This window comes from Apteryx mantelli, chromosome 5 (genome assembly GCF_036417845.1).
Source record: "Apteryx mantelli isolate bAptMan1 chromosome 5, bAptMan1.hap1, whole genome shotgun sequence".
In the NCBI taxonomy this organism is placed as follows: Eukaryota; Metazoa; Chordata; class Aves; order Apterygiformes; family Apterygidae; genus Apteryx; species Apteryx mantelli.
In genome coordinates, this window is record NC_089982.1 from 76,432,176 (window position 1) to 76,452,934 (window position 20,759).

A 20,759-nucleotide genomic window follows, 5' to 3' on the forward strand; every position below is an offset into this window, starting at 1 on the left:
TTTGAATGGCGCCAGTTGGGGCAAGAGCACACAGTCATGATGGATGCGTATGTTGTACTTATGCCTTTATGTACTATATGTACTTATCCCTTTTCCCACAGAGTTGTAGGATTTGCCTCTGTTCGCTGAGCATCTGACTATTATTTCACTTGAAGGAAAAATGATGTGCTGCTGGACAAAAGCTTTTGGAGGACTTCCATTGGGCTGTGTTGCCTTAGGTATGACTATTGAAGTCAGTCTGGAACTTCCATTTCAGTAGCATTGGATCAGGCCTTTGCAATCTTCTGCTTGTGACAAACCCTAGAAAACTTAGATTCCTCTTACTTTAAAACATTTTCTGGTGAACTAGAGAGAAGTGCAAATGGACTGACCCAGACATAACCCTCAGTCTGAGTAAAAGAAAATCCCTAACTGCTATACGCTATCTCAGGTGAAAATTGGAGTTACATAACACAAGCCATCATTCCAAACAACTACAATTTTCCACTCTTATCATCAGGCATAGTCATTTACACATATAAAAAGAGAATATGAATTGTCAGGGCAGAGATGAACAACTTAGGGACTGAGAGCAAGGTCATTTTTCACTTCTGTGGAAAACTTACATGACGTTATAAATGGTGAAGAATCTCAAGAGCAACAGTGTAAGATGTTGCTAGTTTAATCGGAAAGGCAGTTAGAAATGTAAACAGGTTTTCTGCCAGCCTGCAGTCAATACTACCTAATTTTCCAAGTCATGAAGCAAACTTTGATATGTGGCAGAAAGTTTCTTTAGCCAGTAGGAACAGAGAAAAAAAATTAAGATGGTTTAATGAACACGGACCAGATGGTCCAAGAGTCCAAATGCAGTGGAAGATCCTGTTATAACAGGACATAGCTGTCCGTGGCTTACATACTGGTATGGAGCCTTGGAGCACTGCAACAGAGAAAGACAGGACATGAAGATAGTCAGTGAAATTTTTAAGGGTCTCATTGCACTCCTGGTACAGAGATTTGTAGCAAGTATGCATCCTCGGGACATGAAAGTGTTTCTTATCTTTGTTTCTTTAAATTTGACTGTGAAGGATTTTTAAATCACAATATTTATAAAACAGAGTTTCTTTATCAATGGTTTTGAAAATAGAAATCAAAGTGGCAATGAAATAACTGCATAATACCACATAGGTGGAAAGTCTCTTCTTTTTCTTGCAATATGAAAGTTGATAGGGGAATATTAATAGTTGTTTTTGCCAGCATTATGGATCTTCTAGTTATTTTGTGAGACAGTTACGTAGTAATTATCACTCTTCTCTGATATTGGCTATAATTCCTAAAACTACCTTTCGTACAGACATTTTCATTCATTCAATCTGTCTTTTTTCAATTCTTTTTCCTACTTTTTTGCTCAAAAGATTCAGTTAAGATGTCAATTGGGAGTCAGATGGAATATCATCAGGATGGTGCATTTTCCAGTTCATTCAATATGGCTATTTAAAATGTTATCTCATTTCTTCTTAGATCTGTTAAAATTAAGATTTGCATTTTCTTCAGGGTCATAAAACACCCTGTTTTTCATGATCAGTTTACCTGCCAGGCCAAGGAAGTTCTTAAAAACAGTAAATCTCTGGGTTAGCATTTGTCTTAGATAGATTAGTTCAGACTGAGACAAGCAAGCAAACAAAAAAATCTTTCTGCAAGGTCCAAGGAATCTGTTGTATGTTGTTGTATGTCCAGCCCAGACAGCCCATAAGGCAGCCAGGAATTGCACTGGGTATGGAAACAACAGGACAGATCTTCCAAAAAATAGAATGAACTTTTTCAAATTACAGCATTTCTGTCAAATCCATCAACTGAAAGACAGAAGAGTGAAAATGGGGAAAAGACGATGAGAAGGAAAAATGGGATGTTAGGGTTTTTAAAAGGGAATTAGAGGTAGTCTGATGGGTTGGGAGATTAGAGAAAAACATTAGTGAAAGAAGTTGAGAGAAGGAGAAATAGATGATGAAGGGAAAAGCAATGATCTGAAGTGAATGTACTAGGAATTGCCTGTGAGAATAGAGATGTCTACAACTCCCTCCAACATACAGGAACCTACACACAACCCTCCCCACACCATATACACTCACACAAATCTATGGGAAGTTAAAATCAAATAAATTTAGTATTGAAGTTATGGGAAGAAATAGCAAAAAAACACCTTCAGGCACTTCACGGTCACTGCTCAGAGCAGAATCCCCTGGCCTTTTCATTCCCTGTGCATTCCTCTGGGTTCGTGTTGAGTGCAAACATTTTAATTCTGCTCCAAATAGATGTGCTGAGCCATGCTGAAATGCAAGCAGGAGAGAAGCACAGCAAGTAGCTGCACAGCTTGGACTGCACGGGCCAGGCTGCTCTGGACCCAGTGTCCTCACGCTCCTTGAGCTGTAAACAAAGGGGGAAGGTTCTTTACTCTTAGGAAACAGCTATAGTTTTATGTCCATGAAGAAGGTCCTGTTTAAATTGCTGTCGCTTAGTTTGCATCTATGTTGCCTTATAGCCTTATGCAGAGCTCATAGAAGTTAATCAAATCCTTTTTATTAATTTCACTGAATTTCTGACTGTGTTTTAATCAGGTATTCCTGACATTCACTATCATAGGTGTGACTGTCTAGGCTTAGACTTGTCTGAAAATGCACATCGTTTTTATGTCTTCTGACAATTTAATATTTGTGCCTGCCATGGTCTTGACCATCTCTAATAAACAAACAATACTTTTTTATATACTTGTGTTGGAGAATTTGCTATTGGTCAGACATTCACTTGCTATAATAATGTGCATACAGACAAAGTGATGAGATTCTAGACCTAACTGATATTCAAACCAAAGCAAATACTGTAATATTTTCAAAATAAGACTGATACAGGAACACAGCTGTATTCTAAAATAGATGCAGAGAATTTAGTTTCTCAAGGATAGCATATGACAGAGATACGTCTTATATTTTACCTAGATTCCAAAAAGATTGCTTAAAGTGCTTCAATAATCCTAACCTCCTTTTTGAGGATGGCTTCTGAAAGTATGCAGTTCCAAAATAAAAACAAGTGCATGAAAGTATTTTCCCTATTTGTGATTACGAGAAATGATGCCTAACCATACTGATATTGTGTTAATCTGGTCATTTAGCAAAAGCACTATAGAGCTTACTCATGCTTAGTGGTCCAGAGTGAGGCCTGTGGAAACATATTTGCTCAGGCATTATTAAGTGTGATGTGAATGCAAAATAATATGTTGGGCAGGTCTTTTTCTTTCCTTAAGTCATTTAAGAGAGGAATTGGCCATGTTTGATGTTTAAGCTATGAGTTTATAATTTTAGACATTATAATCAGAAGAAATTTTTTGATGTCCTGTAATACAAGCCTACTATCTAAAACAGATCACTCTCACGATCCTGTTTGTACAGAAAGGCCAGGGAGAGAGAATGCAAAACCCCAAACTTCCAACATGGCCCAGTAGGTCTAGGCAGCTGATGGGGAAATGAGTCACATCAATATGGTATGGTCTGATGCAGAAAATCACATACTAATTCTGCTTGGTCTCTTGAGTGTGAGACAGGGGCAATCTCCTGTTCAAAGCCATTTAGATAAACTTCTATTTGACCATGCCCAACTAGTAAGTCTCAGTAGACTGGGGCTGGTTCATACCTGCTAGCTCAGAGTGTAAACACAGCTTCTATGCCAGCTCCTCACAGGATTCAACGTGTGGTTCTGTATGTGATACAGACTGCTAGAGGCACCTCAGCAAAAAGGTCATTACTAACATTCTAACAATTGCTAATGCTCACACCAGATGGCACCCCCAAGTAATTCCTGCTGCAGTTTATGAAAAAAATTTGAGACTGATTCTCTTTGGCAGCTTGTATTGTTTGATGTAAATGTTTTTGAAGCTTCCATCACATGCACAGGGTGTCAGGAGGCACATTTTATCCAGTAAATTCTGATTTGCACGAATTTGATTTGCACTACAAGAAAATGTGACACAAGATCTGTAAATGTCTAATGTTGGATTTTTTACTATATGTTTTTTCACATGAGACATTTGGAGTTTGAGCTGACTGAAAACTTTTTGGCTTCACAAGGTTCTGGATCGGCTTGGCGACACTGAAGCAGTACTTGGATTTTATGCCAGGAAGACAGGCTGTTCATTTCGTTTAAATCAAAGCCACAGGTACCAATTTGTCTTGGTTAACAAAAATATGTCCATCAATTCCCCCATCTCGTGTCCTATCCTCGTTTGAGACATAAAGATTGGTTTCTTTCTGTGAACTAAGAATACCAGCTCTTATTGATGCTGAGCAGGTGAAGGTGCACAACAAGAAAAATATGAATGCTACAGTAACATTATGAGCACTAGAACATGACAGCATATATCTTCATTTTAAAAAGGCTTCTTCATCTGAGCATTTGTATATGCTTGAATATTTCTGTGCAATGTGGCGTAAAAACTGATCTGCATAAAGTTAGTCCCATGTGTATTTGCAGGATCAGGACCATAGAGAATAACCCAAATCACTGCATCATTTTTAATTATACCCTGCTATATAAATAAGCCCTCACTAGTCATCATTAATTTTAGATGAATTAAAATATTATTTAAAGTAAAAATCTCAACTACCCTTGCTGCACTGGAGCTGTTTTTCAATTAAGGAAATATTTGAACCGTTAAAGTGAATGCTAAATATGATATGGATATTGTAAATGCACAGTAATACACTCTAAAGTACTTGCAGAAGATGAAAGCTCCCTTTCAAGTCTGATGATATAACAGATGTTGTATTATCAGCTTAGAAAACTATTACTTGAAATTGATTATAAATTTCCTTCAAATGTAAAAAATGATTTTTTTTCTGTAGTGGAAATTCAAATAGGTGTTTCAGTTGCAGATAGTGTATGTGCTCCTCTATAAAAATAAAGTCACATTCCAATTCTCTTGTAATTTCTTTCTCTCCTTCCAGCCGCCTTCCAAACACACATGCACGTCCATGACAAAATAAAGCACTTCCTTCCATATAAAAATCTGTTTCTTGTGTGAGGGAGAGGCATTTGACATATGACAGAGATTTCTTTTCAAGGCTTGTTGCTGCATATCCTACTGTATACACGCATGCATTTCATACCTATTCTTTTCACTAACTGTACTTTGCACTACCCTGCTTTTCTTTATTGTACGGATTCAGTCTTTTCATTGAGGGCAGAAAGAAAGTGCAGAGCTGCAGAAAACCATCCCCAGTTGTTACCTGTGAAGCCCATGGCAGTGAAATGGAACCCAGTGTTATCTGATCCATTACACCTGAACTCATTTTTCTGACTATTTCCTTGTAACTTTCTGAGAATCTGCCTTTTCACATTGATTAAGCTACTACCAGAATTAAAATATTTGATCGGATGTCTCATTATAAGACCTCAAAATGGCAGATTTGATACCTGCCTGTTTTAAGCCTTATAAAATCAAAGCTTGATATAGGTTAGAAGGAACTTCTGGACATCATGAAGTTCAAACCCCTGCTCAAAGCAAGGCTAACTTCAAAGTCGGATCAGCTTGCTCTGGACCTTGTCCAGCTAAGTGATAAAAATCTCCAAGGATGGAGATTCCACAACCTCTCTGAGCAACCCATTCCAATGTTTAACACTCTCATTGTGAATTTTTTTCCTTATATCCAATTGGAATTTGCCTTGTTGCTACATTATGATGGACAGATCCCTCTGGAGCACAGGCAGAGCATGTGTAGAAGCAGATATTTCAAGAGAATGTTTGCAATATGTTTAATTTACTTTTGATTATAAAGATGTTTTGACATCTTCCAGAACAGCATATGATGGAGGCGTTGGACCTAGAAGTGGCATGCTCAAGGTCTGCACCATCCAGTATTCATAAAGCAGACAGATAACACCAACACATCTCTGGACAAACTGTAATAGCAGTATTTCTGTGGCTATGAAGGTCTATGGATACAAAGAATGCAAGGTTTTAGAGAGAAATAATATCTTTCATTGGACCAACAGGTATAGCTAGAATAAACAGAAAAACCTTCAAACACATAAACCTCTTCAGAACTATGTAGATAAATTGGCATTTAGAGTAGATCCAGCACTGACAATGACATCAAAGCCATCATTAGCAATAGCATCAACATTAAAGCTGACTCTTGCCTTGAAATTAAAATCAATATTTCAAGGATCAAAGCAAGGTGCTGCAGGAAACAATGCTGAGCATCATGCTCAGACCTCAAGGAGCTTGGCATGCCACTAAAAGAAAAGTCATGGAAGGCTTCAGAGACCAGTGTTTTCAATAGCTGCATGAAACAGAGGACTAGATTTTCACTGCTGAGGGACTGCTATCTCTTGTTCAACAGGTGTTTCCCTCCAAGGACAGTAAGTCGACGGTCAGTGAAGACTGTCCTCTTAGTTGCCATCCCATGGAGAGTTGTAGTCCAAAGGGAACCTCTTTATAAAACTAAATAACAGTCTATTGCATATGTGCTCCCTGTGCATGTATAAACAGAATGTACATTGACTGCAACACTCTGAAAGGCCTTAACCATTAGCCTTCAAGTGGTTATTCTTGGATCTTACCATTTTAATACAGCATTACTGCAGCATTAGTAGGGTACTATAATAAGGCCTAGATAAGGGCTGTTTCTAAGAAACTGCAGAATTTAGACTGTACTAGGTAATGCAGAGTCCTGCAGGGAGTGAGCAGACTTTCTGAACTCCAATATAATGGCTACTGTCAGCCTAACTTACTAAATTTCTCACTGGGAGTGCTAAAATGCTAAGCTGTAATTATACCTATCAAATGCTGTGATTTCTAAACCTGGTGTTCAATTTTATGAAAAAGGAAGTTGTTGGTTTACAGAAGAGGGATTTGGAATCATTCAAAATTAAACCTACTTCAAAGTACATATTAATATGTCCAAGGCAGTTTAATCAAGTATGAAAAAATTAAAAGATATTCCTTAATATAACGTGAATGCTGACAAAATCATTTGGTTGGGGAGTCAGACTGACAAGGCAGACTCATTCTGGCTAAAGAGTTCGGTTCCTCTGCAATAGAATGAATGGTTTGTAATGCACCAACTATCAAAGACTGCAGAGTGAGTTTTAATTGAGATCCTGTGCTAACAGGCACATCACGTTTAACATCTTTTGGGATGTAGGCGTGATAATAACACAGTCTTTCTCCTATCCTTTGTTTGAACTTTTTGATTCATCTATCAGATTGCCTGAGTACAGGAACTGACTTTGTTAAGATTATGCAGCAGGTCAGGGCTTCTGCCACATGGAGAAAATAACTGGCTCAGGGCCTCAAGCTGTAAACTCTTTAGGGCTTGCTTTCATTATGTGTTTCCCTATTTCTAGATAAGGGTTCAGTCTCAGCTATTGCCTTTGAAGTTTGGATTTACCTGATTAAGTGTAGATGTCCATGGACATTCAAGCAATCCTTGGCTCTTTTTTCAGTCCATGGGCAGAAACAATCAGTCTTAGAGTATGATCCATCTCATCCTAAAATAGACACCTACATTTGGTCAGATAAATTTCCCTCCATTGGCTAAAAAGGGACTTTAGGGTGACTCGGATACAGATGTCTATGTCATGTATGTCTAAAGTTAAGATAAATGAATCCCCTCTAAGTACTTATGTTGTTATACAAATATTATTGCAAATGGTATATTATTGGGGTCATGATTAAACAGTCTATATCTCTACTGAAGTCAGTGATATTGTCCCAATATACAACAGTTTAAGATCAAGCTCAGGCTGATAGTGTCCAGTCTGGACTAAGATACTTAAGAAAACATGAACAAAAGAAGAACCTACTTTCTAATATAATACAAGGTTAAAGCTGCTGTCTGCAAATGAAAAAAGAAATTCTGATACATATCTTTAAAAATGTATTTTTTGACCATTTTACAGGTAGACAATATGAGTTACTGTGATGCTGGTCCAATGTATGAGGCAATGCTTCTCTGGTGAAAATTGAACAGAATAGCTTATTTGTTCCACATTTAATAATTTTGTATTCAAGCTATCAATGCTAAAAATGTTCACTAACACTGTTCTCTGTCAGAAAAATCAAATTCCTCAAAAGGTATCTGAATCAGAATAGAGAGATTTATCTGGAACTTCCAAACGAGTCCCCTAATCCCCAGGCTCTGGTTATTCTGTGGCAAACCTCTCTCATTTGATCAGGAGAAGTTATAAAACATCTCATATTTCTTCCTCTGAAAACAATGAGAAAGTTTGAAAACCTGAACATTTCTGTTAAAACAATGTATTTTTCCCAGCTAGCTCCAGTTTGAATTTCTTATATCTATTATTGTTATTATTTATTCATAACCCAACCTCAAAGACTGAGAATTGACATTCTTTCATGCTGATGTTAAAATCGGACAGATCTATTTAGGCCAAGATATTATTGCAAAACAGAAGATGTCTTCCAAATACTAACTTTTTTCAGACTCTGTATGGAGGTAGAAATTTTTAATCCATTTAAATGATGCTGTCTGGTTTGAGGCAAGGTCCTTATGGCACTTGTGACAATGAGCACTGCTTCAGTGTTTCCTCTCTATCCTCTTTTCAATTCCACTCTTGTGGCTTGATATTTGAAGATGTTTTCACCTACCTTCGCTATCTAATATCAATCCCAGGGGCAAGCAATACCTGTGGCAACAATTATGAATCAGCATACTGTGTACTTTTCTGGAGGTTTATTAGTTGAGAAGTGGTTTCTCAAGGAATCCTTGATAAATTGGTTTCTCTTACAGTTCAGCTCTGTGTTCTCTGATGACTGCCTCTGACTGCAATGGAAGTTTGTTGGCCACGCAGATCTCAGGGGAGGGCGGTGGTTATTGGATTATTCTTTTCCCTATATATGCTTTGTCCCAGCACCAAAAAGTGACTTGGAGTATGCTCCATAGCTGTAATGATGATGATGACGACTGGTATAATAGTTATATATGTTATTATAACTGTAATTAATGTAGTGTAATCCACTGCTCTAGACACTGTGCAGTCACAGAACAAAAGGACAGATCTTGCCCCAGACAGTTTATAAGTTTTGGGTAAATCAGCAGATTGCAAATGGATATAGACAGATAGGAAAAAATAATAGAAAAAATTTACTCACTGTGCTGAGTAATGGTTTCCATACATCAGCAGCCTAACTGTTCTTAAATTATTGAATTCTGTTTTTCATTAACAAATTCAGGTGGGTATAGAAATTGTAGAAAATAAAGCTGAAATATGAAACTTCAGAGATCACCTAGTCTATCCCTTGTCAAAAGATATAATATACCCTGTACCGATACCAGTCCTACATATACCTTGGCATATACAATATTTTGTATAGTAGTATAGCTAAGCAATCTATCCCAGCATTTTACTAACTCTGCTACTGGGCACTTTTTCCTGATGTTTAATCTGAACTTTTCTTGCCAAAATTTCAGTCTGCTCCCTCTTGTTCTGTTCATCATGGACTTGAAAAATAAGTTCTTCCAGTATTCTTGGCAGCGGCTTTTTGCAAATCTGAAAATTATTACCTTGTCTCACCTCAGTCTTCTCCAGGTTATACAACCCTTCGAACTCTCCTCATAGGCTGGATTTTCTAGGACTCCAGTCATTCCTGTTGCTCTCCTGTTAACTCTTTCCAATATATGTCTTGTAGTGCAGAGCCTAAAAATGCATGCTCTGTTCCTTATCAAAGAAGAAGGGCTACTGTCTTAAAATTGCAGGCTGCGTCTCCAAATTAAATGCCCCTGCTTAATGTTCAGCTTTTCACAACCTCTTATTATGCTCAGCTTGTGATTCAATATAACTTTCCATCCTGTCCTGAAGAACTGCCTTTTCAGCAAGTATATGCCATCCTGTGTTTCCACAGTTGATTATTCCTAAACATAAAGCCTATCCTAGACCAAAAACAAGCCAGTAAAAAACTCCACTCAGTATGTCCTTTAGTTCTGAGAATGAATCATTGATAATTATTCCTAAAATGTATGTAACTAGTGTTATATCCACCCTAGAACAGGGTAATTAATGTAGCCCATGTCTTCCTACCTTACATGTGAGATTATCATGTGAGATAGTGTCAGAAGTTAGTCAAGACTAATGTGATTTGGCACTACTCCTTCTGTCTCATTGAGCCAGTCATGCTGTTACAGAGGAGAATTATAGCTGCTTGACATGATTTGCCCATCTACTTGTTAACCTATGGCTTCCTGCAAATAATTTGATTTTTGTTCCAGAATTTTTTGAACAACTTGAATTATATGTCTTACAGTATTTTACACTCTCCTTGCAAAAGGTTCTCAGAGTTGATCTGAAATGGCTTTGAGATTGCTTCAGTCATTTCTTTAAATAACTTGAATGAAATCCATAGGGCCAGCAGTTAAGAAAACTTTCAACTTGTCTAAGAGCAGTCTTACTTGTCCTTTCCTTGTTCTAAGCTAATGTTTTATTTCTCTCATAGTGATATTAAATATTCTAAACATCTACCTGAATTTGACCTTTTTAATGAACACTGATGCAAAAAAGTATTAAACACCTTTGCCTTTTGGTGCCATTTGTCAATAATGAGGTTGCATTTCACACTCACAAAAGAAAAATTAAAGATGAGGACAGCTATAATAGACCATTAGCATTTCAACAAAGAGAATCAAAAGGTATAGATCACCAGTGTTTTGTATTTACAGTAGCTTGTAGCCTGAACTTCCTACATTTATGTGAACAAAGGCAGCAGAATTTTGACCCAACTATTCAGTTGTAATAATAGAAATAATGAGAGTGACGTTTTAACTTTAAGCATGCTGTGCATCCTTTATTCAGAAATTACCCATATAATTTCCTTTGGAGTCAGTGAAAATGCTTCTATGGGCTACTGTTCATCAAGAGAAATAATTAAAGCAAGTTTTAAATCAGCTTAATGCATTCATTCTATACATTAAAAACGTATGTATTTTAATAAATATAACTATTACATATATTATGCAATATTTATATGTATCAACATATAAATATAATGTTTGTGCACTGATATGCTTTACATTTGCATCATTAATACTTAAAAATTTAACTAAAATGCATTTTTGACTGTACTTAGCACACAACTGGCAGTTCTGTATAAAGTTCATTTTGCACATTAGCAATATTAATATTTTGGGTGAATTATAATTAAAATTTATTTCTTTAGCAGTAATCAAGAATGGCATATTTATTGGTTAGATAACCATATTTATTGGTTAGAATTAAAATATGTCATTTCAGTTTATGTATATTTTTTTCATACAGCTGTCCCAAAGGAAGGTGAAATGACCAGAGTTTATAGGGAAGAAACTGATTTCATTCTACAAGCAGAATACGGGGGTTTCAGCAAGAGTTTGAAGAAGGACAAGTTTTTAAGACAGAAACATTCAAGTGGGTTTTACCAATCCAGAAATCTGTTGCATGAGATCATTCCTCTAGAGTAACATGAGAATCTCCTTGTAAAGGCTGTCTTGCTTTTGGATAGATTTCCATTATATTCTAACTATTTAAAACACACACACACACACGCAAAAAAATAGAAGACAAAAAAATCAGTTTGCTTTTGGCACAGTAACAGACATAGCTGAAAAAGTTATCTCACAGACTAAATACCTCTTTTTCCTTTATCTTCTATTTTCCATTTTCAGTAGATTTTACTTAAGGTCTCTGTCCTTAAAAGAAAGGGACATAATAACTTCTTTTCTGTTCTAGACAATACTACCTAGATTCATCTTCATGGGTACATACTCAGCTTCATGGGAATCCTAAGAAAATAAAGTAAGCTCTTACTAGCCTAGGGCATTGCATATTCCAGGAGCTTCCTGTGCATCTCTTGGTACCTAGGAGCTCCCACAGAGTTGATTTAAATATTGAGCGTGTTCAGTGTGTGAGGCATGTGGGTAATTTCCATTAACATCAATGGGAATTATTCATGCATCACGGAAACAACATGTTTTCATGTTTTTAACTTTCAATTTGCTTTCACTCTCCAGGAAGAGTTTGGAAGGATTCTGCCTGTGTGGATGACTTAGCACTGACTGAGAATGTTTTTTTTTTCTTAAAAATTGTTTTCTGTAATTTTTCCCTGTGGAGCAGTGGAAAAGAAAGAAAGAAAAAAAAGAAGATTGATTCTTCCTTGATGGATTTCCTCCTGGGCAAGAAAGGACTTAGGACCAAAGACCAGAACAGTAGCTCTCTCTACCTCCATCAGATTACTTCTTGCCTGTTCACCATCTGACCGTATATGCTTGCTGCATAATGGCTCAGCTCCAGGAGGAGTGATGGTTAGAGCTCTCCAGGTATGTGTGCTCAAAGTGGGCTCAGCCCTACAGCCCTGCTCTTCCATTTTATTGACAACTGCTCTTCCATTTTATTGGCAACTGCCACAACAATACATGAAACCCAGAAAGCATAATCACTGCCTGCCCATCTTTGCAAAAGATGACAATAGAGACTCCCCAGTACCTAATACCTCCCAGTTCACCTCCCAGTTCACCTTGATTCTCTGCATGCTCAAGGGAAGAAAGTAGCCCCTATTTTGGGTAGGATGGATTGCCCCTTCCAACAGAACTGCTTAGCACTTTGCACAGATTGCAACGGCCACTGTTGCACCTCCTAGAGAGTTTGTGCCAGACTTGCTCTGGGGCATGTCATCTTTATGGCTCTCCCACTTTCGTATCATCTCTCAATCCTTTTAGTAAGTTGTTAATAAAAATACCAAATAGTGTCATACTCATTTGCTGATAAGTCCTTGTATTTAGAGACCCATGCATTAAATTTTCAATTCAGGTTTGAAACCCACCCAATTAACGTGTACTATGTTTATTTTGTAATATGTTCATTTTTAATGAAAATGTGTGAAATGTAGAAGGCTCAGTACTTGCATCAGCACTATTACTTTTTCAATCATATTTGTGGCTTCGTCAAGAAAATATACCAAGTTAACTGGCACAACTTATTGTTAATGAATCCTTGGCTATAAGAAATAATCATATCACTCACCTTTGCTTTGGCCATTCTTTGAACTGGAAGGTCCAGCAGGCCTACCAGGTTGCCCACTCTACCTTTTTCACATTTTGTCACAGCATCAGCTTCCTTTCAATTTTCTGAAACTAGCCTACTGTTCCAAGTTTTATTGAAAATCAGTGTTAAGGATCCAGAGAGCTACTCAAACAGCATTTTAAAACTCTCTGATGCAAGCTGTCCAGATCTACTCATTTTAAAATACCTAACTTAATAGCTGCTTTTTAACATTTCTTTGAGTTACTGTTGCAATAGAAAATATGCTATCATTGTCATCATCATCACTGGAAGATACCTTGCCATTACAGTATATTGACTATTCTTCAAAGCCTGAAAGAAAAACATTTAGAGAAGCTTCTGCCTTTTGTGCCATATTGTAGACAATTCCACAGACATCATCTTCTAAAATTTTCTAAAAATAACCCAGGTCTCTACATATTCTTTTGTTTAAAATTTACTTTCAAAATCTCCTTTGTATCCTTAACTTTGGTGACTCTGTAGTTTTCTGTAGGTTCTTTGCCAGTTCCTGCAGTTTTATGTCCTAATGTATGTTCTTCAACATCCATTTCTCCTTTCTTTTCTCTATGATACATGTAATGCATGTGATACATTAATTAATATTGTTGTTATTACCATTATCTCATTTAACCTCCTAAGTCTGTCTGACTTTTCAGCTGGGGTGATTTTCATTTTCAGCTGCATGGTTCTGATTTTTTGAACACCTTGTAGAAATTTCGCGAACAATAGCCATCATTTTTATTCTTGCTTTTCTGTATGTATTTTTCCTCCCAGGTGATATAGTCAAAGCTGTTCTCAGCTCTGTGAAACTGCTCTCATAAAGCACAGAGCTCACAGATACAGAACACACACGATCAAGTCATGATCACTTGAAGTTGTATACACACAGAGCAATGCAGCACCACAAAAAGTTATCTGAGCTTACTCTAAACAAGCTAGTAATGTAAGACTGACAGTGTGGCGGTTTGCAACACTATCCCCTATTTTCACATCTTAATATTAAATGTTATCTTTTTTTAGGCAACAGCTATGTTATGAACAAAAACATTTGCAAGACTTCTTCAGGAGTTGATGCCGAATATTCTGGCAAGGTGCAAAACAAACTGGTTTAGGTGCAGTTGCTTTGCAAAGAAGCAAATACTGATGTGTGTTAACAAACTGGAGAGTGAGGGTGTTACACTCAAATCACATTTATTTTGGCATCTTTTACCATATGTGGAGGCTTGAGAGCAGGACCATGCACACAGCTTGTGAGTACGTAAACATCATCTTATTTGTAATGGGCTGGAACTAGCATTAACATGCTTACTGCCGCACCACTGGGAAGTCACCTAATGAGTCTCTGCTGGCAAATTGGTAGTCAACCCATTGCTCTTTGGAAGAGGATGATCCTTCATCTCGCTGAATTGCCATCTCCCTCCTCTCTTGGGGTTTTCTTCTCCTATTAGCATTTTCATAACTTGTCATGTAAGTACCTTTTTTTCTGAATGTTTTATGATTTTCCCTCTTTGATAAAGCAGAACTACTAACTCGTTAGTTGCTGCTAACAAGTATGAACTCCACAGTCTCACCTCAGTGTTCTCCCTTTGTTTCTATTCTCTTGTTTTGCATGGTTCAGTAGCCTATATGCTTTGTTGCTCACAAACTAAGGTAAGAGCTCGTTAACTTCTTTCTGGAGCAGAAGGCAGCCTGCTCCTCTGTGCCTACAGAAGCTGAGACTGTCTTCCTCAGTGCAGAAAGAATCTAGTTTGCTCCCACACTTTCCCACCTGAGAAACTCAAGAGTCTGAAGATCCTGCTTCAGCAAACAAAAGATACCCCCAGCCTGCTGATCAGCAACATACAACCTCAGTGAAAGGCAGCAGTTCCCAGCTTCCCTGAGCTCTGAACTCTGTGATAGCAAAATATCGTGACTTGGTGGCATCTTGCTGGAAGGAGGAGCTAGGAGTTGAAACTCCGTGGAAGCACTGTCTTCCCACCTCCCACACCCACTCACACACAAAGTGCTGCATACATCTGTGTTAGTGCAGCCCAACTGCGCCAAGAAGTAACTCATATCAGCCCAATGGACCGCAGTAGTAACATGAGCACACTGCCTCCATACCCCAAGCCAAACTCCACACTGCTTTTTTTCCCCCCAGTTTTCATATGCTGGAAGTCCCTTCTGACATCAAGAAAGAAACAAAACATGATCTGTCCGTTTGCAACGATTGATCCATCTCTGGCTATAGCTTATGGAAAGTAAAATAATGCCTGGAAAGAAGATAACTCACACTGTTTTTCAAGTTCTTTTGTGAATTGCTCAGTTCCATGCTCTTTTCTCCCTTCCCTTTCTTTTGGAAGCAAAACTTCAGCACAGAGTTGGCTGAAGAATTGAAGGTTACATTCTGACAATATTGACATGCCTCAGTGGGCTCCTTCTGCTTACTGAGTGAGGGCTCACTGCACCATTTCACAACCCACATAGGCAACACACAGAAAATATAAGAGGGGCCAAAAAGCACCACTTAGAAATTGTCTCTTCTAAGCACTGACAGCTATGCCTGCCCAAACACCCTATCTACTCCATTTACAAGTGTTTTTTCATAGCCCATTCACACAAATACTTACATAGTAGGTCACACAAATCACTGCACCTGGATCTTCAGATGACAGAAAGAGGTGGAGAAATAATTCATTCATACAGTTGTCTGTACTTTCAGATTCCTTCCAGATCCTGGTAGGTATACCCTGTGGCTTAATCTACCCTAAGGAGCAGGCATGCTTTGCTATGCTCTACATGATCCTTATTCCTGGATACACATTGGAGCTGCTTCCTGACCGCATATCACAATAAGGTTGAGTGGACTCCATCCTACAGGGTTCCCTGGTTTGATCTGGGAGGAACCCAGAGCATGCAGACAGGAAGGGCACCCTCCCTGCTGGGCAGGGGCTGCTTCCCAGTATAAACACAACCTGCTCTATGCTTGTCATGTTCATGTTTGCCTGTGGTACCCACTCTGTTCTGATGACTGGGCATTCTCTGTACAAAATCAAGCCAAATATATGTCTTAGGATATATACACTTTACACAGACCTAACGTTTTCCAGTACATATTTGTGTCAATGCATATGCTATTTTAAAAGAATGAAATGGTTTTGAATTCCTGCTTTGGATTAATCCAATAAGGAAAAAAAAAAAAAAAGACCCTTAACAACCACAGGGAGAAAAACAACCCAAAGGGGATTCATTGATGTTTTTAGGGAGGCATGTTAAGTTTCCTTGGAAACCAGCACTGTTTCTCTTCAATTCAAACTTCATTAAACACCTTTCTCTTCCAGAAAAGAAACTGCTCCTAGATAACATCATGAGACTTTATTTCCTCTCTAGTTTTTTTGTCCAAAATTCCTAGAGTTGGAAGAGAAAAACTCTGTAAAAATGCTGAAGGAATTACCTACCAGTGTTTTCTTTTTAACATTTGTACATCCCACATTCCATGAATGAAGCTATAAAAGTTGAGTGAGGAAGCCTATGCTTATTAAAAAAAAAAAAAAAAAAAGAAAACAAAACAAAAACAAAATAAAAACCCCAAATAAGGAAATTTAAAATGCTGACAGAAGCTGAATGTGAAATGTCCAAACCAAAGATGCTACTTTATAGCCTGTAGACCTACTGGACTATTATTTTGTTCATAAAACATCCAGCTGGTCACCCTAGAATTAGTGGAGGCTTTTCTGTAGTGTCACGGTTGAGTTACTCTACCAGGTTAACACAGAAGGAGTGAAGACATAATACACTTATTTTATACATCTGTACTTGGGAATGTGCCATTTCTGTGCTCCCCATTACAATTTAGTTCTTTGCTAGGCAGGTCAAAGTAGAGGTGAGTTGTCTTTGCTCCAGATGATAGTCTGATATTCAGACAAGCAGTTTTGTTGTCTTGGCTGGGAAAAGTTTGCTTAAATTTAGTAGAAAATGACTTAGTTGGGACCAGAATATTCTGTTTGGTATGCATGAATAATGACAGCACAGAGCAGAAATCTGTCTGAGCTCAGGCATATGAGCATTGCTAGCTGTATACCACAGAAAGAGCGGTGGCTGGCCATAGCGGAGAGAGCGATTATGTCAGAGATTACGCTGTGTAATGGCTGGAGATAATATGCCAGCTAACCTTCCCGAAGAGAGGTTAAGCAGCTGTTCCTAAGAGCAATTCTCTTTATGTGAAGAATGTCCTCAGCCATTGCTATAGTATACACACACACACGCACACACACACACACACACACACACACACACAAATACACAGATGCTGACTGCAGAATAACCCTGATGTTCCCTCCTAATTCTTGGTTTGGTGGAGTGAACTTAAGTAACAGCTCTGTGGGAGAACAGTTCTCAACAGTTTCCTTCCCCTTTACTTAGAGGCCTTTGATTTAAACTCTGTATGCCTTTGATCTGCATACATGTGAAGATCAGAGCGCTGCTGGTAAACACAAAGAGAATGCAGAAACTATGTTTCAGTGTTGTTATTCAGTTTAGAAGCTCCATCTTTCAATATCTGTACACTTTTTTGGGACAACTGCTATTTCTCATTTTACTCAGAAAGCAACTCCTGCCATGAGAAAAGTCAAGGGATATGAGGATACTCATTCTGTTAGAAGAAGAATGATCCTTCACCCTTTCTTCATTTAAGAGACCTTTTTATTTTTCTAGGAGTCACTTAATCGTAGGATATTAAACATGACATAGGCCATATGTGGTGCCATTCCAGGGAGTCAATGAGAACAGAGTGATTAAATTCTCACAAAGACAAAAGTGTCGTCAGTTCTGTGTCTTGAATTGCTGAACTTGACATGGAAGTAGAATCCATCACTCCTCCATTGGATTCCTAGGCTTCTTTGGGGTTGTTACCAAAATTAACAACAGTCAACCCACCACACATCTATGCTAAGCATATGAGTTCAGTCTAAAATCCTGCTCTTTTCTGGGCCTTAGCCATCTAACATCAAATTGTAGGAAGAATATTCTGCCATTTGGGACTTACCACTCTGAACCATTTTCTGGAGTACAGCACTGCTTTTGTTTCTTTAAAAGCATGGACAAAACAAATGATAAGTCTTGTCTTTCAAAAAAAACCCAAAACAGATGAAAGTTGAGACTCTACCACTCCCTCACCTTTTCTTAGATTTGAACATCAAAAGTCTAGAGGACTAGATTCACTTCCCCCTTCTGCCTGATATAATGAAACTCTCATATCTCACCTGCTCGAGAATGATGTAAGCTTTAGGTTATAGTCCCAGATGCTGAGTTAAATAAAGAGCTCTTCTGTCCTGCCAGCTTTCCTGGGTGCTGCAGTGCCATTTCTAGCATGCTACAGGGTTATTACATAACAGCCATTTTCCACTTCTGTGTCTGAATCTGACCTTGGCCAACAAACATAACGCCTGGCCTTCCCTTGCATTTTCAATGCCTGTTGGTCCTGCTCATGTATAGAGTCCTGCTAGTATTTTATTCTTTAAACATTCCTCAGGAAAGCCATTTTTAAATCCCCATAGCAAACTACCATCCTCCACAGACAGCTTCAATTTCCAGAAACATTGAGGCTAAATTTCTTTTCAGCTAGGTGATGAGATCATCCCTAAAAGGAATAATGCATTAGCCTGTTCAAAGTGTGTCTTGTTTCCAGTTCTACTTCCCAGGTTGCATTGAGTAGGTCATCTAGGGAAAGTATGCACTTACTCCATATGTTTCTCTGGGGAGATAGAACAAAGAGGATGGTCTATCTGTGCAATCATGTTTTTCTGATGGTGTATTAAAAAAAAGTCATACTAATAAGCCACTAAAATCAAAGCCAATCTCTGCAACCTGGCAGCTAACCACAGGCTATCACCTACCTTTGGACCCAGAATATTTATCCAGTCTTTGATGAGACCAGTATTTTTCTTTCCTTCCAGGAGATGACTCAAATTATACCCAATGTACCTTTTTATATTTGGGCCCCCTTACTCTCATTCTCAGCTTTCAGTAGTACTGTTTGAAAGTTAATTCTACAAGTTTTTAAACCTCCATCATTATAAGCAGGTGAAATGGAAGCCCCCACCTCCTAGAAGAAAGGTGTCATATGCTATTGCTGTGAGTTACTCCGCTTAAATAATGGACCAGGAGCCTAGAACTACTCTTTCCTTTTCCAGTTCCTCAGACTTTTTTCTTTTCTGTCTAGTTCAGAGCACTTAAATATTTTAATACGGTGGCCATCAAGCTAATTAACTCTGATAAATTGGAATGAAACTTTCAAACATGGCCAGAAAGCATTTAATGTCTAAGATACTCTGTGGTAGTGAAGTATTTGACAACCTTTATCTTTCATTTTCTTGAGGTTATAAAAAGATATATGCCTCAAGAAAATAACTTGATTTTGAAAGACATCATACTGTGTTAGCTTTAAATTCCTAACACAACACGCTCTTCACAGTCTCCTCTAGGCTTTACAAACATTCCTCTGAGTGCCTCATCTGTGTATCAGGTAACACTGTTCTCTCCCTGCTGTCCCTGACTCTTTGTTCTTCCAAACACAGCAAATATACTGACTCTTCCAAAGGGCAATACTTCCTGCTAAAGCGCAGATAAAAGTGGTTCAGGCTTTTGCTTTTAGTCTTCATATTGCAAAAGAATAGGAGTGCTCACAGCCAGTTATTTTCTTTCAGTTGAGGAGAAATAATCACTAAATTATAAACCAAGTCTGTTTTTTGCTATACTCTCATCTCTGTCTGAAACTCTTCAACTTTATATCAGCTAATCAAATATTCATTTGGCCAGAGAGAGGAGGTAAGCACAAGGGTGACACAACAGCATGATTGTCATAGCAAATTCTCTGCCCCAACTTCCTGCACAATGATGATTTTTTTAAAGTAAATTTGATGTAAAATAGAATAGCCATCAGAGCCAGGACTGGAATGCAGATCATCTTGTTCCTAGAGAGTGCCGCAGCCTTCCCTCAGGAGAATCATAGGCTCTACTTACATGGTAAGCTAAGCCAGACTCAAGATGAATTTGGCCCAGTAAACCTACTAAACCACTACTGTGGTGTCTAAATCAAATATGGGTCTCACCTGGGAGGCAGTAGACCTCAAACATTCTCCTTCATCTGTGTGAAGCAGACTCCGGCTTAGACACAGTACTGTTAGCTACTCCCACCCAGCAAATAGTAGGGCCTTTCCTCCCAGAAATGGAAAGGAACTGGGGAATATCTGGGATTGTCCCCTAGGAAGCAGACTGTGGTGTCAGCAGATCAGCAGTACCAGTCTTTCCCAGCTCACCTTTGTTCCTGGAACTAGGACTGCACATCTGTCTATACAGCACGTCAAGTGGACTTTAAAGTTCTGGAAGGAGTCAGATTATTGGTTTTACCAATGTGCAGAGGAGGTAAATAGGGTTTGGGTTCTCCCTCTGGCCCAATGAATCTTTGCTTTGCCTGTGTAAAGTAGGACAACTTACCGAATCATAGCTTCAAGGACTGAATGAGGAAGGAACCTCCAGAGGTCATCTAGGCCAACCTCTGGCTCAGATAGGGCTAACTTCAAAATTAGATCTGATTACTCAGAGCCTGTTCAGTCAAGTTTTGAATATCTCCAAGGAGAGAGATTTCACAGCCTCTCTGGGCAACCTGTCCAGTGCTTACTCACTCTCAAGATGTTTTTTTAAATATA